This window comes from Schistocerca serialis, chromosome 7 (genome assembly GCF_023864345.2).
Source record: "Schistocerca serialis cubense isolate TAMUIC-IGC-003099 chromosome 7, iqSchSeri2.2, whole genome shotgun sequence".
NCBI classification, from domain to species: domain Eukaryota; kingdom Metazoa; phylum Arthropoda; class Insecta; order Orthoptera; family Acrididae; genus Schistocerca; species Schistocerca serialis.
The window spans coordinates 212,915,518-212,942,310 of record NC_064644.1 but is presented as its reverse complement, the minus strand read 5'-3'; the positions used below and the strand labels follow the sequence as shown (position 1 = coordinate 212,942,310).

The 26,793-nt window shown below is 43.6% G+C and overlaps 1 protein-coding gene across 1 annotated transcript in view; it reads left to right on the top strand.

The window, feature by feature from the left end:
- Nucleotides 1-687: 687 nt before the first annotated feature.
- The window catches only part of LOC126412746 (glutathione S-transferase D7-like), a 62,017-nt gene continuing 35,911 nt past the window's right edge, over nucleotides 688-26,793 (top strand). The window contains exon 1 of the mRNA XM_050082485.1: nucleotides 688-836. The gene's annotated coding sequence lies outside the window, so the exon portion shown is untranslated. The remainder of the gene's footprint in view (nucleotides 837-26,793) is intronic.

The window sequence follows — 26,793 nt, the reverse complement described above, 5'->3', positions numbered from 1 at the left end:
ACAGAAAATCTGAATGCCCTCGGGAAAAATATGGCTGTAGTTTGTCCTTGCTTTCAACCGTTCGCAGTACCAGCACAGCAAGGCCATTTTGGTTAGTGTTACAAGTCCAGATCAGCCAATCATCCAGACTGTTGGCCCTGCAACTACTTCCTCAAGCTTTCTTTTCCATTGACGCATTTCTAACATCTATAATACAGGAATGTGTCAATGGAAAAGAAAGCTTGAGGAAGAGAACGACTGAAGTAACACAAGTTATAAAATATATTGGCTGTACCTACTACACAGAAATGAAGGACGAAAAAGCATGTGAAGACTTGGACATCTTCTGCGAGCCAGATTGCTGGCAACCAGTTCTCAGATTAAGCACTAAAGAAAAGGATATGTATCATTTCATGTGTTCCCAAATTCTGATTTTTTGGGGGAGATTTGGACCTTTAAAACAGCAAGTTAATTTGATGTATTATGTGTGGCATCCGCTTAGTGACTCTTTCGAGTCATTGTATTTCTTTAAACAGCGTCGTGTTTCGAGAACTGACTGGGTGATGTCATGTTACTCCACAATACGCAACTCATCAGCAATATTATCTGACAGTGTTCATTCCTGGAACGACTGAAGTCGCCTTCTACAAAAGAGAGAGAGAGACAGAGAGAGAGGTGGAGCCGCCGCCACCGGATGGCAGCACCATCGACAACCAGGACGTGACCTTGGCTGGAGCTCGGTCTGGACGCTCTTGTAGTCGCAGTTGCCGACCCGCCACGTCAGTACTCATCCGGCAGGCGGAGCGTGAGGTTCTGTGCGAGGTACGACCACCTAAACGGACAGATACATACACGAGGTTAGTTCTCTTCGAAGCCTGCACATTTTCGCTCCGTTCGCTGTTTTAACTAGAACTGTTAGTGAAAAAGCGGTATAAATTGGAAGAAAAAAACCACAACCAGTTATTTTACAACTCCTCAGTTTATGCCGCACCACAAACAGTGCTGAAATGGTTATGCTGTTTACAGTACTGCAATACGCTCCACATCACTTCGTAACTTTAGCAGAATATAACTGTGAGCTAGCTACTATATGCGTGTTGGCACTGCGTGCGATTTCCGCAGGATACATCGTTGTAAACACGGTTCTTAACACGGGAGGTGCAAGCAAAGTACGTACAAGTTCATTAATTTGTATAGCCGCGCGGGATTAGCCGAGTGGTCTAGGGCGTTCAGTCATTGACTGTGCGGCTGGTCGCGGCGGAGGTTTGAGTCCTCCCCCGGGCATGGTTGTGTGTGTTTGTCAAAAAAATGGTTCCAGTGGCTCTGAGCACTATGGGACTTAACTTCTGAGGCCATCAGTCCCCTAGAACTTAGTACTTAAACCTAACTAACCTAAGGACATCACACACATCCATGCCCGAGGCAGAATTCGAACCTGCGACCGTAGCGGTCGCGCGGTTCCAGACTGTAGCGCCTAGAACCGCTCGGCCACCCCGACCGACTTGTTTGTCCTTAGGATAATCTAGGTTAAGTAGTGTGTAAGCTTAGGGACTGATGACCTTAGTAGTTAAGTCCCATAAGATTTCACACAAAAAAATAAAAATAATTTGTATGTGGCGGAGCATTTAGCGCGTTCAAACACACACACACACACACACACACACATACATACACACACACAAATTTTACAGAAAAGCTAGAAACAGTAAAACGTGTAAAGGATAGGGTAAGCAGCAGAGGAAAGAAATTACGAGACAGGCTTACGTTACGAAAAAACTGGTCGATGGAAACAAACCGTGGAAGACTGCGTTACAACCGTTTTGGCAGCGAGACGCTGGCGGCTTCATAGCCTCGGTGTTCAAAATTTTCTGTTGAGCATATGTCCCCCCAACCAGGGTGTCCAGAGAGCTGCAGCCATTGAAATTTGCTCCCAGGAAAGGGAGAGAAAAGTTTCACTAACTTCCGCGTCCGATCTCCGAAACTGGTACAGCAGGTAGAGGAACTAGGACTCTAGGCGCGTTGACATGGGCCATATTTTACGGCAATGTGGAGCCACAATAGTGTCGCCGGTAACATTATAATAGTGTCGCCGGTAACATTGCAGCAGTGTGCCTGCAATACGTAAGAGTATTGCTGTACAGTGGTCTTTGTTGCTGATGGAACAGGCTCTTGCATGTGTTTGCCGACGCACTTCTGAGGTTTTGCACGTATTGTCCACCGAGGTTGGAGACAGTTATGCCGGCCGGAGTGGCCGAGCAGTTCTAGGCTCTACCGTCTGGAACCGCGCGACCGCTACGGTCGCAGGTTCGAATCCTGCTTCGGGCATGGATGTGTGTGGTGACTTTAGGTTAGTTAGGTTTAAGTAGTTATAAGTTCTACGGGACTGATGACCACAGCAGCTAAGTCCCATAGTGCTCAGAGACATTTGAACCATTCTGAGACAGTTATTCATACGTCCGGGCTGTATCTGCTTCTGTCCTTTTTTTGTACACTTTCCTTTCACTTTAAGCCTTGCTTCCTCTTTCTCACACCATCAGCGCTGCAGTGCCGAGTCATATGGAACATTATTTCGCTTCACATCGAAAGTTGGTGCGCGTAAGCAGAGGTACTCTGTGTTGTCTACAGGAATGTAGAAGTGGGCGAATGAGACAACCAATAAATCCATGAATCTGATAACGTACATCTACGACCACAGCTAAGGAACACAGGAAATATGTACAAAGATCGAAATCTCAAAAAAAGTCTTATTGCTACCACCTTAGTAGAAGATCTGCAGTAGTGAATCATAATTTTATCCTACACAGATACTTATCCCAAGACATTTAATTTTTTTCATTTTTTTAGGTTGACATTTTTTTTAGTCTTCGGTCTTGTGACTGGTTTGATTCGGCTGGTCACGAATTCCTGCGCCAACCTCTTTATTTCAGAGTGGCACTTGCAACCTACGTCCTCAATTATTTGCTGGAAGTATTCTGGTCTCTCTCATCCCCTACAGTTTTTACCGTCTATAGCTCCTTCTGGTACCATTCAGACTATTCCCTGATGTTTCAACACATGTCCTATCTTCCTTTATCTTCTTCTTGTCTGTGTTTTCCATGTGTTCCTTTCTTAGACGATTTTGTGGAGAAACTTCTAATTTCTTACCTTATAAGTCCACCTAATTTTCAACGTTTACCTGTAGCACCACTTCTCATACGCTTGTATTCTCTTCTTCCGGTTTTCCCAACGTGCATGTTTCGCTGACATACAGTGCTGTGCTCCAAACGTACATTCTCAAAAATTTCTGCCTCAAATTAAGGCCTACGTTTGATACTAGTTGACATCTCTTGGTCAGGAATGCTCTTTCTGCCAGTGCTGGTCTGCCTTTTACGTCCTCCTAGCTTCCTCCATCATCGATTATTTTGCTGCCTATGTAGCAGAAATCCTTAACTTCCTCTTCTTTGTGATCCCTAATTATCAAGTTAAGCAGTTTGCTATTATCATTTCTGCTACTTCTCATTTTCATCTTTCTTTGATCTACTTTCAGTCCATACTCTGTACTAATTACACTGTTCATTCTGAGCAATGTGTCCTATAATTCCTCTTCACTTTCACTGACAGCAATTTCATCAGCGTATCTTATCATTCATATCCTTTCATCCTGAATTTTAATCTCACTGCTCACCCCTCCTTTTGTTCCCGTCACTGCTTCTTCTATGTGCAGACTGAACAGTATGGGCGAAAGACTACCTCCCTCTCGTACACCCTTTTGAATGTGAACAATTCGTTCTTCGTCTTCTAGTCTTATTGTTCCCTCTTGGGACTTGTACATATTGTACATTATCCGTCTTGCACTATAGCTTACCCTTATTTTTCTTAGACTTTCGAACATCTTGCTCTGTGTTACATTGTCGAACGCTTTTTCCATGTCGGCAAATCCTATGAACGTATCTTGGTTTTTCTTCAGTATTGCATCCGTTACTAACGACAATATCAGATCTGCCTCTCGGGTACCTTTACGTTTCCTAAAGCCGAGGTTTTCGTCATTTAACACAGTTTTCTTTTCCGTTCTTCTGTATTTTATTGTTGTCAACAACTTGGATGCATGAGCTGTTAAGCTGATTGTTCGACAGTTCGCACACTTATCGGATATTGCTGTCTTTTTTGTGGATGATATTTCTCCGAAAGTCTGTTGTTATGAGTCTCATATAATCTATACACCAGTGCCAACTGACGTTTTGTTACCTCTCCCCTTAATGATTTTAAAAATAATGTTGTCTATCCCTTCTGCCTTCAAAGCTCTTTAAAACTAATTTTTATACTGTGTCCTCTCTCTTCCCTATAGACTCCTGTTTCGTCTTCTGTCTCATCATCAGACAAGTCATCTCCCTCATAAAGGCTTTCAATGTACTCTTTCCACCTATCCACTCTCTCCTCTGTATTTAACAATGGAATTCCATTGAACTCTTAATGTTGATGCCCTTGCTTTTAATTTCACAGAATGGTGCTTTGGCTTTTCGATATGCTGAGTCAGTCCTTCCGACGATCATTCCTTTTTCAATTTCTTCACATTTTTCAGGCAGCCATTTCGCCTTAGGTTCCCTCCACTTCCTATTTATTTCATTCCTGTGACTTGTATTTCTGAATTTCCTTGAACATTTTTGTACTTTCTTCTTTCGTCGAACAGCTGATGTATTTCTTCTGTTACTTATGATATCTTCGTAGTAACTTTCCTGGTATCTATGTATATCTTTCCAACAACTGTGATTGCCCTTTTTAGACATCCACTCCACTTCAGCTGAAATGCCTCCAGAGCTACTCATTATCGCTGTATCTATAGTCATAGAGAACTTCAAATGTATGTCGTCATTCCTTAGTACTTCCATATCCTACTTCTTTGCCATTGATTCTTCCTGACTAGTCTCTAAACTTCAGTATGAGTCTATATCTGCCTCTTGGGTGCACCTTACAATCCAATATCTGATTTCGGAATCTCTGCCTGATCGTGATGTGATCTTCCTGTATCTATCACCCTTTTCCAAGCACACCTCGCCCAATTATGATTCTTGAACACAGATTCGCTATTACTATCTGAAATTTAGTGCAGAACTCAATTAGTCATTCTCGACTCTCATTCCTACTACCAAGCCCATGTTATCCCACTATTCCTTCCCCTATAACAGCATTCAAGTCCGTCACGAGTGTCAGATATTCATCTTCCCTTATTAGATTTTCATTTCCCCTTATGTGCCTAATTATCTGTTCATTATGCTCATATACCTTCTCTCTCTCGTCATCGTCTGCGTGTGACGATGGCATGTGTAGCTGAACTATTTTTGTCGGTACTGAATTACTGTCGATTCTGATGAGAACATTCCTGTCACTGAACTGTTCACATTCTGCCCTACATTCCTATTCATAACGAATCCTACTCCTGTTACACCATTTCTTGCTGCTGTTGGTATTATCCTAAACTCATCTGACCCGAAATCCTTGTCTTCTTTCCATTTCTCTTCACTGACATCCACTATATCTAGATTGAACTTTAGCATTTCCGTTTTCAGACTTTCTAGCTTCGCTGCCACGTTGAAACTTTTGATATTCCACAGATGTTAGCCTTTCGTTTGTTATTCAATCTTTTTCTCATGATCACCTTATCCTTGGCAGTTCCCTCTCGGATATACGATTGGGATACTAGTCCGAATTTTTTTGCCAATGGAGACATCATCGTGACACTTTTTCAGTTACAGACCACGTGTCCTGTGCATACCCATTATGTGTCTTTAATGTAGTAATTTACGCTGCCTTCTGCATCCTCGTACCGTTGATGAATGTTGATTCTTCCGCCTTTTAGGCGGGCAATGCCCACGCACAAGGGCAAGAGAGTGCTCTGAACCTCTGTCTGCTCCTCCGCCCTGTTTGACAAACCCATTGGCAGGGTAAGGGTTACTTCTTATACCAGAAGTCTTCGGCTGCCATTACTGATGAGTTTAATTCAAAACTTAAGTAGCAGCGGGGTTCCAACCTGGACCCAGGACTTTTTGATTACCAGTCAAAGACGCTACCCCTAGAACATTAAACCATCATAAAGTTTATTACTCTGTATTTTATTCAAAGGGACTCATAATTTGTAGGTTATACATTAGTTAATTACAATTATTAGATCGCTGATGGTATGTTATATACCAAATTAAGTACGAAATGTTCTGTTTTATAACCTGCTGCAGTCGTAAATTTTACGAGGGCTTAGTAATCTAAGGTTAAGACGTATAAACGTCTTTGAAGCTCCATCACGTGTTATGTTTGTTTGCATTGCTATCTTCCACAGCTGCTGGTATAATCTGTCTTTTTCGTCTTTAGCTTATTGCAATATTGTTCGCGTGTCGCTGTGATTAAGGTATCCTTGCACGGAAATATGGCGCTATCCATAACTGACGCCGAGGCAACTCTGGCCCATGAACCATGTGACAGGGGTGAACGACGGCTCCATAGATGTTTATGGCCGAATAGAGGTGCAACTGTTGAGCAACTGACCGCCCAGGTGAACCAGCGAACGATGCTGCGTATGGACCTCATCAGCAAGCGTCTCGTTGAAGCATCTGTGCTGACTATTGTTCATCGGCAACGAAGGCTAGAATTTTCTCACCAATACCGCAACTGGACCATGTGAACCCGTAACTACAGTTTGGTTTTCCTTAGCACTATGGCATATACTAGCAGGACAATGCTACGTGCCACACAACTGTGTGTTTGCGCGGTTCGAAGAGCATTAGGATGAGTTTATCATACTTTCTTGGTCACCAAACTTCCCCGATTTAACCCCAATAGAGTGTCTGTAGGGCCACGTCCATCGGGCTTTTCACGCCCTGGATCATCAACCGAAAACCTAGAACAGCTGCCCACGGCGCTAGAGATGACATGTCTTCACATCCCTGTTGGTACCTCCTTCCAGAACCTCACTGACTCTCTTTTTGCACATCTCCGAGCTGCAAAAGGTAGTATTTCAGGCTTTTAAACAGTTGGTTACGTTAATGTGACTGGACAGTGTAAATGTATTGGGAAACAGGTTGCCCCACTTACGTTCTGCATCTTCATGTATACTCCGCAAGCTACCTATCGGTGTGTGACGGAGGGTACTTTGCGTACCAGTGTCGCGACTGTTTCGTGGGAAGAATGATTGCTGGTAAGCCTCCGTGTGGGCTCGAATCTCTGTAACTTTACCTTCACGGTCTTGTCACGAGAAATGTGTAGGTGAAAGCAATACATTTGTTGACGCTTCTAGGAATGTATGTTCTCAGAACTAACAGCAAAGCGCGCCGTGATGCAGAAACCCGCTCGTGCGGCTTCTGACACTGGAGTTGGTTCAACAACTCCGTGATACTTTCGTGCTTACTAAATGAACTTGTAACGGAACGTGCTGCTCTTCTTTGGATCTTCCCTATTTCCTCTAGAAATCCTGTTTGATACTGATCACGTACTGACGAGCAGTATTCAAGTTTTGGTCAATAATTAACAAATCCCGCACTCATATTTCAGGAAGCTGTCACATAGGTGACTGTCTCGCCAATCATTCTGCGAGTATATCAGACTATGCAGTATCTCGAAGATTGTCTTTTTTTTGTGATGTCCTTTAGTTCTATCCTTGCAAAGAATGTGCGCCGACGATCCAGTTCACGTGCGTCGATCTTGGCTGTTGGAAACGGCCCATTAGTTATAAATCTTCTACAATTTTGTATGATCTATGTTGACAAAAAGCGTTCAAACTAAACGATATTACCACAAAATTCTATTACAGCTGTACTCCTAGTTTATTCACCAGTTCCTCTACGGAGGGAAGCAGGAGGAGAAAGATGCCTTAGCGGGTAGCCTCATGTGACCTTGGTTTTAAAGGTGTGAATTGGTACTCTGGTTAATCAAGGTTATTTATGAGAATGTGGATGAAAATAAAGGGCCATACTACAACTGTATCGCCGAGCAGAGCCCATATTTAAGAAGACAATTGAAGTATATTGCTTAACACATTTACGTAAGCACGGGTAACGAATACACTACCTGATAGACAGTATCCGGACGCCTCTATGAAATGTGAAATTGACCTCCAGATGTCATGGGGGGGGGGGGGGGGGTGGCGGGCCCGTCGGTATAAATGGGGGCGGGGACTGTTGCGTTATCAGCAGACAAGCAGTAGCAGCAGAATTGGTCGATCAGGATAGCTCAGAGAACGTGGACTTGTAATTGGATGTCAGCTGCGTAACAAATCCACCAGGGCTTTTAACCCTCCTAAAGTTGCCTAAATCGACTGCTGGATAATGGACGGAGACCGTCGATCTTTGCAGTGTGGTTGAAAAAAATAATGTGAAATCAACGGAAGGAATCTCTTGTGGGTTCCATAGTTCTATCAGTAGTCCAGCTAGCACAGTGCTGAGTGTCTGGAGTTAAAAAGAATGGAACACAATGATCGACCAGCTATTAATAAGCCAGACATTTCTGTTGTCAGTGCTAAGCGACTTGGTGTACAAATTGGCACCACTGGACAGTGTGTCAATGGAAAATGAGGGATTTGGAGTGATGAGTCACGCAGCATCCTGTGAGAATCCATTGTAGTGCCAACAATGAGATATGGAGAGGGTGATATTACGGTAAGGGGGTGTTTATCATGGTTTTGCTGTGGCTGTCTTATTGCGCTTCATTCGGATTGATGTGGATACAAAAAAATGGCTCTGAGCACTATGGGACTTAACATCTGAGGTCATCAGTCCACTAGACTTAGAACTACTTAAACCTAACCGAGCTAAGGACATTACACACATCCATGCCCAAGGCAGGATTCGAACATGCCACCGTAGCGGTCGCGCGGTTCCAGACTGAAGGACCTAGAACCGCTCGGCCACAGCGGCCGGCCGTTGTGAACACATTTTACAGCACTGCGTTCTTTCTACAATAGAGAAAAAGTTCGGAGATAATGACTGTGTGATATGCTATATTGTTATATATTGATTATTCCTTGCTACTGTAGTGTTATCTTGAAGCTGTGAGGATGGAGGACAGGCGCTCCAAGGCGTGGAACCAGAGACGATGCTTGAGCACAGACGAAACTAGGAGAGAGATTGTTACATGAAGTAAACCGTTAGGGGAGAGCCTTGCAAAAATGCAGACGCCCCCAGATGCGGCCCCAAGGCGCTAGTTACCCTTCAAGGAATTAAGATGTAACTTCACGTCGTCTAGATGCTGTGGTACGTTGCCACCGTAGAACTTTGTAACCAACAGGCAGGTACTAGCGTATAAAGCCAGCTTGATACCAGCCCCGAGAACAGTAACGTCAGTAGGCTCACAAGAGTTAGAAAGAGAGCGAAAACGCCATAAGCTGTTGATCTAGCAGTCCCGAGGGGCGGGGCTAAATGACGCATAACAATAATGTTACAAGCCTTATTTGGCAGGGCAGCTACGTTTAGCTTTCAGCTGAACAATGTTGATACCAAATACGGACTTAGTGCAACTGCATTAACATCCCCGCCTTTGGAGCAGTAGAGAGGACCTAACTAAACCGTGATTGGTAGGCGCCTGCAAGAAACCTGAGAGATTGACTGGGTGGCTTTAAGTGGGTAAAACAGTGCCCCCACGCGACTCCTTAAAACCCTTGATTCCGCATTTTGGCGGAGTTCTCAGTCAGAAGATCTGGTCGCCGAATCTGCGTCCGTCGGCTCCAGCCTCGGTGCAGCTCCGCGTCAGTCTGCTCTCTCACTTGGAATGCTTCAGTGAACAGTGTCACATTCAGTACGGTTTGTTTTGCAACTAAGTTGTTGCCTTAAGATGCTGCTAGTGTTTGCTACTGTGGTTAGCATCCACTCCTAGGACTTCTGCACTGGCTTCTGTTGTAAAAGTGTTATTCGTGCTTTTTCTAACCCTAGAACTAGCCTCCAGTGTATTAGTTAGTCCTGACTGGAATAAACAACTATTTCAAAACCTTGTTTGTCCAAGAGTCTCCACAACGAGTTCCCTACCGAGTCTCACCACCCGTATTTCTAGTAAATGCCTGTACCAGTGTTGGCTCAGATAGAAGAAAACAATCAAATGCCCTCACTGTCAATTGTCCTTCTGCCTTCTGTTCGGTACCGCTTGGCAGCGCAGACTGACCTGTAACCCATTCTCTCCCACCTATGCCAGGACACGACAACATCAGTGCACCCTGTCATAAAGCAGCTCCTCTGAGCCGATGGTCTGGGGACAATAACTTTCCTGAAATGGATTGGCCTGCTGAGAGCCCTGACCCGAATCCATTGCAACACCTTTGGTATGAGTTGGAACGTCGACTTCGCTCCAGATTCCAGTGTCCAGCATCACTGTCTTCTCTGGTTTTGGTTGTTAAGGAGAAATTAGCCGCCATTCCTCCACAGACATCCAGACGTCTTCTCGAAAGTAACTCCAGCAGAGTTCGAACCATCGCAAAGAGAAGGCTGGATGCACCCCATATTAATGTCTGTCAATAAACGCCTGGATGGTTTTGATCAGATAGTGTATTTGGCACTCCAAACACAAGAAGAAGTCACTTTCATTTATCATCAGGTTTCATAGAATAACAAATGCAGGAATGAATATTTTCAGATACGTAGAGATTTGGCTTTGAGACAAACAAGAGAGAGAACTGTGAGCAGTGGGAAGTGTCGGTGGGAGCGTGACAGTGCTACCTAGCCGTAGACGATAACACCTCTGAGTGTAACAGCAAACTTCTGGCCGGTGCTTACCAAAGTCATTTACACCTCGCGAAGGGTAAACGTCACAGTACGCTGGGGTGTTTCATGTAAGATGCAAGCACTGCCTCCACACTGCGCAGGTACCAATAGCTCCATATGCCACAGGCTGCAGTCTCCGTATGTCACTGCGACCATTGCTCGGACAGCATGTCAGGTGGCATATCGGTTTCTTTTTTTTTATTTTTGCTCGTCTGACCTGTAAAGTGTTCGTGTGTTGCTTTATTACACGGACGATGCATTTTTAAACAATGGAAAGAGTCAGAGTGACTTTGAAAGAGAGAAAATTAAAAAAAAAATAGATATGCAATATAAAAGAGGTTGTAATTTGTAATTTATGTAATTATGTATATTGCATTTCCTGATTGAGAAGCCGTGATATTTGCAATGGTCTTGTTAAGCTACAGGCTAGGTATTATGTTGTTTGATGTCTGGAGGTACCTTGATGACACACTAGTAGGCAGTTCTTACTACTCTTCCCTTTCTGTGATGACAGCAATTATTACTTTATATTTAAATAAAATAGATATGGAATATATACATTGCTGGTCTATGAGAGATTGTAATTTCTATAATGGTGTATATTACATTTCCTTGCCGATGTTCCACAGTAAAGATATTCTTGCAGATGGTTATGATAACGGAACTTTTATAGTAATAATGAAGCTGCTGATAATTGTATGTAGCTTCATTACTGTAAGATTTTATTTGACAGAGTTATAAATGTATGCTTAGTAAAGACATCCAAATGATGTTCAGACTGAGAGTCAAATCTGAATTTTTGAATTGTTGTAAGGCTTGGTGGATTTGGGATGATGGATATAAAATGGTACGTAAGACTGACCCACATGCCTTAGGTTTATTGAAGATACACTCTTTAACTTTTTTATATGGTTAAAATTTCATGTTTTTCTGTTTGTAGTTTCCAGTCTTCAGATAGTTCTAGCGTCTATGAATGTTCTTATGCTAGTACGAGACCCATGAATAAACATTGTCTTCGATTATGTGAATGTGAATCTTATACTTTACAAACACAAAATCACGTAACACATTTGTACGATGTGTGATAGAAAAATAACGCGAATTTTTGTTTTTCTTAAAGAATTTTTACTTATTCATCAACATCAACTTTTGTCTCCTTCAACGTAATCTCCCTCAGAAATAATACAGTTGTGCCAGCGCGTTCTCCATCCTTGGAGGCACGTACGGAATTCACCGTTCGTTGTAGTGTTCAGATCTTTCAGTAGTTTTGTTTTTATCTCATCAATTAGGCAAAATGATATCCTTTCATGGTTTGTTTCAGCTTCGGTAACAGATAGAAGTTGCAGGGGTCATGTCCTGCGAATATGGTGTCTGAGGCAAAACAACAGTTTTGTTTTTTGCCAAAAAATCACGAACGAGCATTGAGGAGTGAGCGGGAGCATTATCCTAATGAAATTTCGAAAAGTGGTGTCACCACAATTCTTGTCGTTTTTTGCTGATTGCTTCACGTAAACGGGGCATAACTTCCAGGCAGTATTCCTTATTGATCGTGCGGCCACAAGGCACAAACTCATCAGGCAGTATCTCATTGCAATCGACGGTAACAGTGAGAAGAACCTCCACATGTGATCGAATTTCTCTAACTTTTTTTTGTATTGGCTCTTCAGGCACTTTCCATTGGGACGATTGGGCCTTGGTTTCGACATCATACCCGTATACCCTTGTTTCGTCGCCTGTTATAATCTTTTTTTCCAGAAGTTCTGGATCATTGTTGACATCATTCAGCAATTCCTAAGCGATATGTACGTGACATCACTTTTGGTAGAAATTCAACAGTTTCGGAAGAAACGTGCTGTTTGCACGTTTCATGCCCAAAACATCCCAAAAAATCATTTGGCATGAGCCAAAGGATATGTCAGTATAATCAGCAACCTCTCTGATGGTGGTTCGGCGATTTTCCAGAACCATTTTCTTCACTTCTTCCACATTGTCGTCAGTTATTGATGTGCTCGGATATCTGTATCGGTTGTTGTCATCAACGTCTTCTCGACCATCTTTGAAACTTTTATACTTGTCCTACTCCTAGTATATTCGCCAAAAGCCACAGTCATTTCGAATGTAGTGTTGCACTTTATTCCATTTTTCAAACAAAATTTAATACAAAATTTTTGATCCATCTTTTCGAAAGGAAAAATTTGCCGAGCACTCGAAAACACGTATGACCTTTTCGACTGTCATAAATAAACTAAATATTCAGAACAGCTGAAAGTGCGAACAGACATCAGGAACATGTGTACCAACAAGATAAATAAATTGAAAATCGTGTATATAAAGCCTGCGAAATTAAAAAATTCCCGTTACTTTTTTATGACAACTCGTAAAGTGTTTACAAAAGTTGTGTGGTTTGAGAATATAGCATATCGAGTCTCCTTAACGTTTTATTTTAGTTAATGACATAATTTAAGATGACCGTAAGTTGAATGCAAGTTTTGTTTGATTTCACAAAACAGTATGTTCAGCCTTCAGTTGGTCGACGTCTTTGACTGAAAATCACATACCACTTTACTCTTGCCATGCGGTTCGCCATATTACCAGCTGTGCGCTTCATGTATTGAAACATTGTAAATGGATTTATAGCATGACGCTTCTTACTAGTCATGATTATTCATGCATCTGATTAATGATGTCACATTGTAAGTATACAACAGGTCAAGAACGGTGTGTGGTATATTATAAGTGTTTTCGTATTAACTGTAGCTTTTTGTTTGTCTTTTTTCGTGGTGTGTTGATACATGAGAACGATCCATTTCTGACCGAAACGGGCTGTTTAAGAAAGTGACAATACAGCTAAATGCTAAGCCCAACTTTCCAAAACGGAGAAAATCGTTGCACCATTTATCGTTTCAGTCAACTGTGACTAAAGCATGTGTTCACAGAGCAAGGTAGTTCTTACCACCAAAAATACACGTTGGTACTGTCACAGACGCCATTGGCGGTGTTTGCTCTGGCTTTTTCCTGCATGAAATACCCGTAAGTATTTTTTCAGTGATCAATTCTCTGCGAAAAGGTTGCAGTATATGTATTGTTCACATATCTATCAGAAAATGGCTCTGAGCACTATGGGACTTAACATCCGTGGTCATCAGTCCCCTAGAACTTAGAACTACGTAAACCTAACTAACCTAAGGACATCACACACATCCATGCCCGAGGCAGGATTCGAACCTGCGACCGTAGCAGTCGCGCGGTTCCGGACTGAGCGCCTGAACCGCTAGATCACCACGGCCGGCTATCTATCAGAAGTTACGGTCTAGTGGGAAAAGGTCGGTCCAATAATTCGTTGTGGGCTAACTATAAGCCATAATACTGTTTCCATACTACGCAGAGATTCTCAGTATAACTGATCATAATACTAACGACTACAAGTTCACGAAGCGATAAAAACAGCCACTCTTCTTCGAAAAAAGAGCTTTTCGGGATCTACTTCTTCATCATATACTGACTGCGATAGCTGCTTGCAGTACAATATCTTGGAAAATGTAGTCAGTCTGCAGAGGAGACAGTTTACAAAACACCTGTGCATCCCATCTTATAATATCGCTCAAGTGGGCTCTTCAATGTAAGCAAAAAGTATACAGACATCTTACTCGCGTAAACAAATGTTGCGAGCTTCATCGTAACCAAATAAGTACCTTAATGAAGAAAAGTAGTGCCAAAACAAGCCCTACCACAGCCCGACATCTCCTTCACAGATAAAAAAAAAATATTCAAAGAAGGGCAGCACGAACGGTCACAGATTTGACTGACTCACGCAGTGTGTCACGGGAAGAATCCGAATTGCCAGGTCCTACGAAAATACACGCGTGGGAAAAGCTTAAGGACGGAAGTAACTATCGCATGATGTGTCGCTGTCAAGTACGAGGGTGAGTCAAATGAAAACCTTAAATTTGCAATAACAAATCGAAATTTCGCGCCGTCATCCTGTAAGTTGGTAAGTGTACTACAAACAGCGTGCAGAATGGCCTGTAGATGGCAGTATAGTGCAGATGCACACATACTGTCGCAGTATCAGTATAAAGATGGCCGCCCCACTTGCGACTCGCACCAGGGAAGAACAGCGTTCTGTTAATCCGTTTTTGCGTAGTGACGCTGTGAAACCTATTGAAATTCATCAACGAATGAAAAGTCTACGAATGGAGTAGGAAGTTCGCAAATGGTGTGACTTCAGTGGAAGATGCTCCTCGTCCATGTGAGGCACGAGTTGTGACTCGCCGAGTGTCGAAAAACCGCCGAGTGACACTGAATGACATTGCAGTATGTTTACAGATTAGTCATGGGTCAGCACACAACATTGTGCATGATGTGCTCCAGTTTCACAAAAGTGTCTGCAAGATGGGTGCCACGGCAGCTGGCTCCTGAAATGAGAGAACGACGTGTTGATGCTTGTGAAGAACTTCTTCGGCGCTTTGAACGAGACGGTGATGGCTTCCTTGCAAGAATCGTTACTGGGGACGAAACCTGGGTTCACTTCCACCAACCGGAAACGTAGAGAGCGAGCAAGGAATGTCGGCATTCCTCATCACCAAAACCAAAGAAGTTTCGAACAGAACCATCAGCAGGGAAGGTTATGCTGTCTCTCTTTTGGGACGAAAAAGGCGTAATTTTGGAGCATTACATGCCTAGAGGGACCATTGTCACCAGTGCATCATACACAGATCTAAAAAATCATCTGCAGCCTGCAATCAAATCAAAGCGACGTGGATTGCTGTCAGTAGGTGTCCTTTTGCAACATAACAATGCAAGGCTCCACACTGCCCGTACAACAGTTGCAACAATCACAGACCTGCATTTTGAGTGTCTTCCTCATCCACCATACTCACAAGACCTTGCCCCAAGTGATTTCCGTATGTTTGGACCACTCAAACACGCAATGGGAGGACAGAAGTTCCGTTCTGATGAAGAGGTACGCCACGCGGTGCATGAGTGGTTGCGTGGACTACCAAAAGAATTTTTTTCTAAAGCAATTGATGCACTTTGTAAGCGCTGGAGGACTTGCATTGAGCGTGGGGGAGATTATGTTGAAAAGTGATACAGCTTTGTACCACTTCTGCACAATAAATAATATTTTTAAAAAATACACTTCTGGACATTAAAATTGCTACACCACGAAATGACGTGCTACAGACGCGAAATTTAACCGACAGGAAGAAGATGCTGTGATATGCAAATGATTAGCTCTTCAGAACATTCACACAAGGTCGGCGCCGGTGGCGACACCTACAACGTGCTGACATGAGGAAAGTTTCCAACTGATTTCTCATACACAAACACCAGTTGACCGGCGTTGCCTGGTGAAACGTTGTTGTGATGCCCTTATGTAAGGAGGAGAAATGCGTACCATCACGTTTCCGACTCCGATAAAGGTCGGATTGTAGCCTATCGCGATTACGGTTTATCGTATCGCGGCATTGCTGCTCGCGTTGGTCGAGATCCAGACTGTTAGCAGAATATAGAATCGGTGGGCTCAGGAGGGTAATATGGAACGCCGTGCTGGATCCCAACGGCCTCGTATCACTAGCAGTCGAGATGACAGGCATCTTATCCGCATGGCTGTAACGGATCGTGCAGTCACGTCTCGATCCCTGAGTCAACAGATGGGGACGTTTGCAAGACAAACAACCATCTGCACGAACAGTTCGACGTTTGCAGCAGCATGGACTATCAGCTTGGAGACCATAGCTGCGGTTACCCTTGACGCTGCGTCACAGACAGGAGCGCCTGCGATGGTGTACTCAACGACGAACCTGGGTGCACGAATGGCAAAACGTCATTTTTTCGGATGAATACAGGTTCTGTTTGCAGCATCATGATGGTCGCATCCGTGTTTGGCGACATCGCGGTGAACGCACTTTGGAAGCGTGTATTCGTCATCGGCATAGTGGCGTCATCACCGAGCGTGATGGTATAGGGTGCCATTGGTTACACGCCTCGGTCACCTCTTGTTTGCATTGACGGCACTTTAAACAGTGGACGTTACATTTCAGATGTGTTACGACCCGTGGCTCTACCCTTCATTCGATCCCTGCGATACCCTACATTTCAGCAGGATATTGCACGATCGCATGTTGCAGGTCCTGTACGGGCCTTTCTGGATATAGAAAATGTTCGATTGCTGCCCTGGCCAGCACATTCTCCAGATCTCACCAATTGAAAACGTCTGGTCAATGGTGGCCGAGCAACTGGCTCGTCACAATACGCCAGTCACTCCTCTTGATAAACTGTGGTATCGTGTTGAAGCTGCATGGGCAGCTGTACCTGTATACGCCATCCAAGTTCTGTTTGACTCAATGCCCAGGCGTATCAAAGCCGTTGTTACGGCCACAGGGGGTTGTAGTATAATATATTTGTCCAATGAATACCCGTTTATCATCTGAATTTCTTCTTGGTGTAGCAGTTTTAATGGCCAGTAGTGTATTTAAGGTTTCATTTGACTTACCCTCGTAACAGAGCCTGATGAAACTTGGACCAAAGCTAGAAGGAAGTGGCACAGTACAGAACAGAAGGTAACTGAAAGAAGTAAGCAATGAGACAAACAGAAACGACACTGTTATTTTAAGACAACAACTCCATTGAAGTCACCACGATTCATGACGTTCACCAGGACCATTACAGACGGCCGAAAAGGTTCTTAATGCGGTGCATGAGCACTCGGACGGCAGTGCATTGTCTGCAACGTAATGCCATGCTGGCCACAATATTGACAAAGCAGTTCTTGTTGTAGGGCGTTGCTTTACTCCACCAGTGCGCTTGACAGCTGATGGATGGTTGTTGGTGCATGTGGACGTGCTGCAATATGTCTTCCCAACGCACTTACTCGATGGGGTCTAAGTCAGGGGGACGGGCAGATGAGTCCATTTGCCGACTACCCTCTCGTTGCAAAAGCTCTTCCACCTGTCCTGTTCAATGCGGTCGCGTATTATCATCCTTTATGGATGATAATACGCAATCAGAGCCAAACGCTCTCCAGAAAAGGGGCACATGGGGTAGGAGTGCATTGTCACAATAACCTCAAATCGTGAGTGTTCCGTGTTCAAAGGTTTGGAGGCCAGTACGTCCACGCAAGGTTATGCCTCCCCACTCTGTTACATCTGGACCACGAAAATTATCATATTCGACATGCTGGACGTACCCACATACGACGAGAGATGAGAACACGTAATGCACCCCGGAACACTGTCGCACATGTTCAGAAGAAGAAAGGAAATTTTGTAGGCAATTATATCGGATAATATCGGCAGTAGTTGAGTTTTAAGTAGACATAAGTCATTATAGCGGTTAAAAATGTCATAAACGTACCTTGTGGAGTGCTGCCCATCTCATTTTATCATGACAACTAGACCGCTGTCATATAATTAACAGGTCACACAAACTATATCTGAGAAATGTATCTTTGTCCGATTCACTGTTTACCGTTAATTGTCACGGGACGTATCCCATCGACTTCAGACTGGAATGATAGCGCTGCATTGGAAAAGTATGTATCGGTGCAGTTTCCGCAAGATTTCGCGAGACTGAAGTCGGAACGCGCACTTTTCTTCTACGTCCGGGTTTTGAAGTGAGATGGCCCACTGTGTAGTGGCACGCGAACGGTTTAAAACCAGCCGTCTCGGAAATGATTCCACCCTTGGCCAGAAAGCCAATGATCGTCTCGCTTTGGACGTTAGACGAAGCGCTCCGTTTCCGCATTACGACGACGGCTGCACTGTTTTCTGCGTCCCACAGACACGCTTTATACACTATGTGATCAAAGGTATCCGGACACCTGGCTGAAAATGACTTAAAAGTTCGTGGCGCCCTCCATTGGTAATGCTAGAATTCAGTATCGTGTTGCCCCACCCTTAGCCTTGATGACAGCTTCCACTTGGGCAGGCACACTTTCAATCAGATGGTTGGGTGATGGCATCCCATTCATCGCGGAGTGCTGCACTGAGGAGAGGTGTCGATATCGGTCGGTGAGGCCTGGCACGAAGTTGGTGTTCCAAAACACCCCAAAGGTGTTCTATAGGATTCAGGTTAGGACTCTGTGCAGGCCAGTCCATTAAAGGGATGTTATTGTCGTGTAACCATTCCGCCACGGGCCGTGCATTATGAACCGATGCTCGATCGTGTTGAAAGATGCAATCGCCATCCCCGAATTGCTCTTCAATAGTGGGAAGCAAGAAGGTGCTTAAAACATCACTGTAGGCCTGCGCTGTGATAGCGCCACGCAAGACAACAAGGGGTGCAAGTCCCTCCATCAAAAACACCACCGCCTCCGAATTTTGCTGTTGGCACTACACACGCTGGCAGATAACGTTCACCGGGCATTCGCCATCCCACACCCTGTCACCGGATCTCCATATTGTGTACCGTGATTCGTCACTCCACACAACGTTTCTTCACTGTTCAGTAGTCCAATGTTTACACTCCTGTCACCAAGCGAGGCGTCGTTTGGCATTTACCGGCGTGATTGATTTATGAGCACCCGCTCGACCATTAAATCCAAGTTTTCTCACCTCCCGCCTAACTGTCATAGTACTTGCAGTGGATCCTGATGCAGTTTGAAATTCCTGTATGATGGTCTGATAAATGTCTGCCTATTACACATTACGACCCTCTTCAACTGTCGGGGGTCTCTGTCAGTCAACAGACGAGGTCGGCCTTTACCCTTTTGTGCTGTACGTGTCCTTTCATGTTTCCACTTCACTGTCACATCGACCTAGGACCTAGGGATGTTTAGGAGTGTGGAAATGTTGTCTATCACTTCTGCCTTATTTGATCTTAAGTTCTCCAAAGCACTCTTAAATTCTAGCTCTAATACTGGATCCCCTATCTCTTCTAAATCGATTCGTGTTTCTTCTTCCATCACATCAGACAACTCTTTCCACTGATATGGCTTTCAATGTACCTTTTCCACCTATCCGCTCTCTCCGCCGCATTTAGCAGTGGAATTCCTTTTACGCTCTTAATATTACCACCCTAGCTTTTAATTTCACCGGAGGTTGGTTTGACTCTCGTATATGCTGAGCCAGTCCTCCCGCCAATCATTTCTTTTTCGATTTCTTCACATTTTTCGTACAGCTATTCAAGTTCGTGTGGGGAAGGTATGAGTCTGGCGACATATTATCTGACTTTCGAAAAAATATCATCCACACACTTCCGAAGACTGTAAGAGCTGACAAGTGCGAGAATTATCGTACAATCATCTTAACGGATCATGCATCCAAGTTGCTGACAAGGATAATATACAGAAGAATGGAGAAGAAAATTGACGATGTGGTAGATGACGATCAGTTTGGCTCTAGGAAAGGTAAAGGCGCGAGAGGCAATTCTGACGCTGCGGTTAATAATGGAAGCAAGACTAAAGAAAAATCAAGACACGTTCATAGGATTTGTCGACCTGGAAAAAACATTCGATAATGTAAAATGGTGCAAGATGTACGAAATTCTGAGAAAAATAGGGATAAGCTCTAGGGAGAGACGGGTAATACATAATATGTACAAGAGCCAAGAGTGGACGACCAAGTACGAAGTGCTCGGATTAAAAAGTGTGTAAGAGAGGGATGTAGTCTTTCTCCCCTACCGTTCAATCTGTACATCGAAGATGTAATGATGAAGATAAAAGGAAGGTTCAGGAGTGGAATTAAAATTCAATGTGAAAAGATATCAGTGATGGGATTCGCTGATGACGTTGCTATCCTGAGTGAAAGTGGAGAAGCATTACAGTATCTGCTGAACGAAATGGACAGCATTACGAGCACAGAATATGGATTGAGAGCAAATCGAAGAAAGACGAAGTTAATGAGAAGTAGCAGAAATGAGAGCAGCGAAAACTTAACATCAGGATTGATGGTCACGAAGTCGATGAAGTTAAAGAATTCCGCTACCTAGGTAGCAAAATAACCAGTGACGGACGGAGTAAGGAGGACATCAAAAGCAGACTAGCACTGACACAAGGAGCATTCCTGGCCAAGAGAAGTCAGCTAGTATCGAACATAGGCCTTAATTTGAGAAAGACATTTCGGAGAATGTAGATTTAGAGTACAGCACTGTATGGTAGTGAAACTTGGACAGTGGGAAAACCGGAACAGAAGAGAATCGAAGCATTTGAGATGTGGTGCTACAGACGAATGTTGAAAATTGGGTGGACTGATAAGGTAAGGAATGAGGAGGTTCCACGCAGAATCGGAGAGGAAAGGAGTATGAGGAAAACACTGAGAAGAAGGGACACGATGGAAGAACATCTGTTAAGACATCGGGGCATGACTTCTATGGTAGAGGAGCTGTAGAGGGCAAAAACTGTAGAGGGAGACAGAGATTGGAATACATACAGCAGATAATTGAAAACGTTGATTGCAAGTGCTGCTCTGAGATGAAGAGGTTGGCACAGGAGACGAATTCGTGGTGGGCCGCATCAAACTAGTCAGAAGACTGAAGACTCAAAAAGAAAAGCTAATTCAGTGAAAAGGTAAGCTATTTAGGCCACATATTTTGACACTCGAAAACTCAGTCTTCAAAACTTATAGGGTGCTTTCCTCTGACACAGAATCACGAAATTTGGCAAGAAACAAGCTTCGATAGTACAAGTAAACTAAGAAAATCTGGAAAGTGTTAAACTGTAATTAAATCGTATTAAAAATTTCTTTTTGCCGTTAGACCGTACATTGCATTCATTATCCGTCGCTGCATCCATTACTGCATGCAAACATAAAAGGTAAGTTGTAGTCATGTTTTAGTAAGTAAATAAAATATATTGTATTAAATCTTCTATATATGTATAAATAAACTGAAGTTCTCTGCTCGGTTCTCCTTGTATATCCGAGCTACGTTTGCACGGAATCCTCAGTGCGTGAGTCCTGCTCGCACGTCTCCAGTTTTATTTACCGTTGTTTGCGTGCAGCGCTGCGCTTCCGCATTATGATCTAGTAAACAGCCCGTATATTAACGGTTGTTACAGTATTTCGTGTTTCAGCGCCTAAGCATAATTCGGAAAATCTTCAGTTATGTTAAACGTAAACATCATGTGCAGGCTACTGAGTGACTGTATTTATGCCTTGAAAAACAATCCATAACTACATACAGGATACAGGGTGGTCAGAAACAGTCTGAAGAGCTTGTAAAGGTGTTGCAGGGGAGTTTGTGCTGAGAAGTAGTTGCTAAAAAAAAAGTACGTTACGTTGTGCCGTTTCCGAGTTATTTAGCATTGAAGTTAGCCAATGAGGTCGTCGCGCGCGCAAATTCAAGTACTTGCATGCGCTAAAATGTGGCAATGCACAGACATTTGTGTTTTTGAGTTACCACTTGTTCAAATGCTCATTACCAATGAAAATGTGCATTTTTCTGAAGTGTAAATTTAAGCTAGGTGAATAATAGCTAAGTTTGTTCGGTTTGAGGAAACCAAACGTAGAACACGTTTGGCGCCATTTTCTCCGGCAGGCTGCTTGAATTTGCGACCTGATGGGCCGACTCCAGTGTTAATACTCGGAAACGGCGCAACACATCGAATTTTTTTCTTAACAATTACACTCCACAACCTGTTTTATGGTGAGTAGCAGAGAGTGTATACTACTGTCACTTTTCCACCTACTCAGTTAAAGTCGAGAATGGTCTCGGGAACATCGTTCGCTGGCAAGCCTCCTTGTTGTTGTTGTTGTTGTTGTTGTTGTTGTCTTCAGTCCTGAGACTGGTTTGATGCAGCTGTCCATTCTACTCTATCCTGTGCAAGCTTCTTCATCTCCCAGTACCTACTGCAACCTACATCCTTCTGAATCTGCTTGGTGTATTCATCTCTTGGTATCCCTCTACGATGTTTACCCTCCACGCTGCCCTCCAATACTAAATTTGTGATCCCTCGATGCCTCAGAACATGTCCTACTAACCGGTCCCTTTTTGTCAAGTTGTGCCACATACTCCTCTTCTCCCCAATTCTATTCAATACTTCATCATTGGTTATGTGATCTACCCATCTAATCTTCAGCATTCTTCTGTAGCACCACATTTCAAAAGCTTCTATTCTCTTCTTGTCCAAACTATTTATCGTCCATGTTTCACTTCCATACGTGGCTACACTCCATACAAATACTTTCAGAAACGACTTCCTGACACTTAAATCAATACTTGATGTTAACAAATTTCTCTTCTTCAGAAGCGCTTTCCTTGCCATTGCCAGTCTATATTTTATATCCTCTCTACTTTGACCATCATCAGTTATTTTGCTCCCCAAATAGCAAAACTCTTTTACTACTTTAAGTGTCTCATTTCCTAATCTAATTCCCTCAGCATCACCCGACTTAATTCGACTACATTCCATTATCCTCGTTGTGGTCCTCCTTGTGAGTTCGAATCTCTTAAATTTCGCCTGCATGTTCTTTCCGCGAGGTATACTCAGGAGGAAACAATATATAGCTTCAATCTTCTAGGAAAATGCCTTCAGGAACTTTTAACCACGCCTCGTTGCATAACGCCTCTCTTGTATCGTCTGTCACGGAGTTGGATGAGGATCTCTGTGACGCTAGCTTTGGCACATACTAGCCAGACCTGTAACGAAATATAGTGCTCTTTTTGGAACTACTGCAGTTCCTTTATGTATTCTATCTGGCAAAGATCCCACACTGTCGAGGAATAGTCAAGTTTCAGTTGAACGAGAGCTTTGTTAACTAGATCCTTTGTGTGTAGACGCCACTTGCTTCCATTGAATATCAGGCTGGCATTTGCTTTCCCTACAATTAGTTTTAAGTGTTCGTTCTACTTTAAATCGCTCTGTACGCATAGTCAAAGAATGGTTCAAATGGCTCTGAGCACTATGGGACTTAACATCTGAGGTCATCAGTCCCCTAGAACGTAGAACTAGTTAAACCTAACTAACCTAAGGACATCACACACATCCATGCCCGAGGCAGGATTCGAACATGCGACCATAGCGTAACTATTGTGTAGTTATACAACAACGCATCTTTCTACTTTGTCATTGTAAGATGGCATGTGTTCATGTCGAGAAGTGATCAAAATTATCCGGACACCCCCAAAAACATACGTTTTTAATATTAGGTGCATTGTGCTGCCACGTACTACCAGGTACTCCATATCAGCGACATCAGTAGTCATTAGACATCGTGAGAGAGCAGAATGGGGCGCTTCGCGGAATTCTCGGACGTCGGGCATTGTCAGGTGATTGGGTGTCACTTGTGTCACACGTCTGCACGCGAGATTTACACACTCCTAAACATCTCTAGGTCCACTGTTTCCGATATGATAGTGAAGTGGACACGTGAAGCGGAACGTAGAGCACAAAAGCGTACAGGCCGAACTCGTCTGTTGACTGACAGTGACCGCCGACAGTTGAAGAGGGTCGTAATGTGTAATAGGTAAACATCTATCCAGACCATCAAACAGGAATTCCAGACTGCATCAGGATCCACTGCAAGTACTATGACAGTCAGGCGAGAGGTGAAAAAAACTTGGATTTCATGGTCGAGCGGCTGCTCATAAGCCACACATCACGCCGGTAAACGCCAAACGATGCCTTGATTGGTGTAAGGAGAGTAAATATTGGACGATTGAATGGTGGAAAAACGTCGTGTGCAGTGACGAATGACGGTACACAATGTGACGATCCGATGGCAGGGTGTGGGTATGGCGAATGCCCGGTGAACGTGATCTGCCAGCATGTGTAGTGCCAACAGTAAAATTCGGAGGCGGTGGTGTAATGGTGTGGTCGTGTTTTTCATGGACGGGGCTTGCACTCCTTGTTTTGCGTGGCACTATCACAGCACAGGCCTACATTTATGTTTTAAGCATCTTCTTGCTTCCCAGTGTTGAAGAGCACTTGGGGAATGGCTTTTTCATCTTCCAACACGATTGAGCACCTGTTCATATTGCATGGCCTGTGGCGGAGTGGTTAGACGACAATAACATCCCTGTAATGGTCTGGCCTGCACAGAGTCCTAACCTGAATCCTATAGAACACCTTTGGGATGTTTTGGAACACCGACTTCGTGCCAGGCCTCACCGACCGATATCGACACCTCTCCTCAGTGCAGCACTCCGCGATGAATGGGATGCCATCACCCAACCATCTGATTGAAAGTGTGCCTGCCCAAGTGGAAGCTGTCATCAAGGCTAAGGGTAGGGCAACACCATACTGAATTCTAGCATTACCAATGGAGGGCGACACGATCTTTTAAGTCATTTTCAGCCAGGTGTTCGGACACTTTTGATCACATTGTGTATCAATACCTGCACCAATCGTCGATTCTCTGTTTGTCTTTGTGCATTTCACTACAATTTTTCCAGCCTTTTGACTTGGCTGTATATAAAATCATCTGTGATCCTCCCTTACGTTGTCCACTAGGTCACTTATATAGTCACTGAATGATTCACAAGATTACGACACTACCGACCGTGAGGCTGATTCCTCCTGTTGGTTTTCTGGGCACATGATACGGTAAGGAAAGTACATACACTGCCTGATAAAAAAAGAAAAGCACCAGGAAGTTCATCCAAGTACACACTATTGGTCGTTATTTAAATGAGTTGTTCTGTGTGAGAAGTAGAAAGGCCACCAGAATGTGTGGTATTCGTATGTAGCGTTGTTACCAAACCTTATACGAGGTGTGAACACGTCAGATGTTGAGTGATAACTGTGAAGGACACGGAGATGCCCCGTAATAATGTGAGAAACAGTTATCAGCGCCTGATAAAAGTTTGGAAGAGGCCTCATTGCGGATTTCATTTGGCTAACTGGACTGCTTGGGAACGTGAGAGCAGGCGTACTCATCTGGAAGGTTCCGATAGACCACATCTGACCATCACAAGTGAGGACTGCCGTATTGTTTACCAAGTGTATTGTAACCCCTTCACATCACGGCCTTCCATCGCGATTAGCATCATCCTAGTCTGTGTTTCACTACGGTTGGACTGGACATTGCATTTGATCTAAATACCGCCAGAATTTCCTGGTGAATCAGTGTACAATTTATATCTTTGCTCGCGAGAAGCGTACTGCCCCGAATACTTCAACTTTGGAATACGTTTCTAGTTGCCGCGCCATTTCACTCCCAAACTGTGATGCACGTTTTATTGTACCGCAGCAGAAATACATTTGCAGTAAACTCGGAACATTTACTGTCTTCTTCGACCTGCGGAATGGTCTTAGCATGGGACGATTTGTGTAACTATTTGAAATAACTGCGTAGAATTAATTATGCTGCAGCTGCTCTGTCTTTTGTTGTACATCTCCAAAAATGTTCAAATGTGTGTGAAATCTTATGGGACTTAACTGCTAAGGTCATCAGTCGCTAAGCTTACACACTACTTAACCTAAATTACCCTAAGGACAAACACACACACCCATGCCCGAGGGAGGACACGAACCTCCGCCGGGACCAGCCGCACAGTCCATGATTGCAGCGCCTGAGACCGCTCGGCTAATCCCGCGCGGCTGTACATCTCCCAGAAGGGCCAGTGGAACTATTGACTTAAGTCAGTATTGCAGCATTCGGATGATAATGCGATCCCTAAACTAATAAAAGTTGTATGTGCCACAACAATGTTAGACTGTAAAGTATATGGTACGAAAACGTTGCCTAAAATATTGTAGTATACTTCGCTTGCAGATTATGGAAGCTACGGAGTATGCCCGAATATTATAAGACAACACTGTCATCATTCATTCCGATTCGAAATTTGCTACGACCTTAATCAAAAACATGAGGGAGGAGCACCCAAAAAACCGAACAGCCTTCCTCGTAGTGATGAACGGGTGTCGAATGACTAGGAAAGGACAAAACATCGTAATTTTCTGGATAGAAACTCATACTAACATATCAAGCAATTAAATAGATGACATTCTTGCGTGTAAAAGTACTCAGTGACAAAGATGTATACTATATTATTACCATTGGGTGACTTCATCCACAATACGAGCGGGTACCCGAAAAAAATGGAATTATTTTTTAAAAGCTATATATTTGAAATTGTTTACAAAATAACCTTTCCCCTTCAAGATACTCTCCATTACAACCAATACATTTGAGCCACCGGTGCTTTCACTGTTCGAAACGTTTTT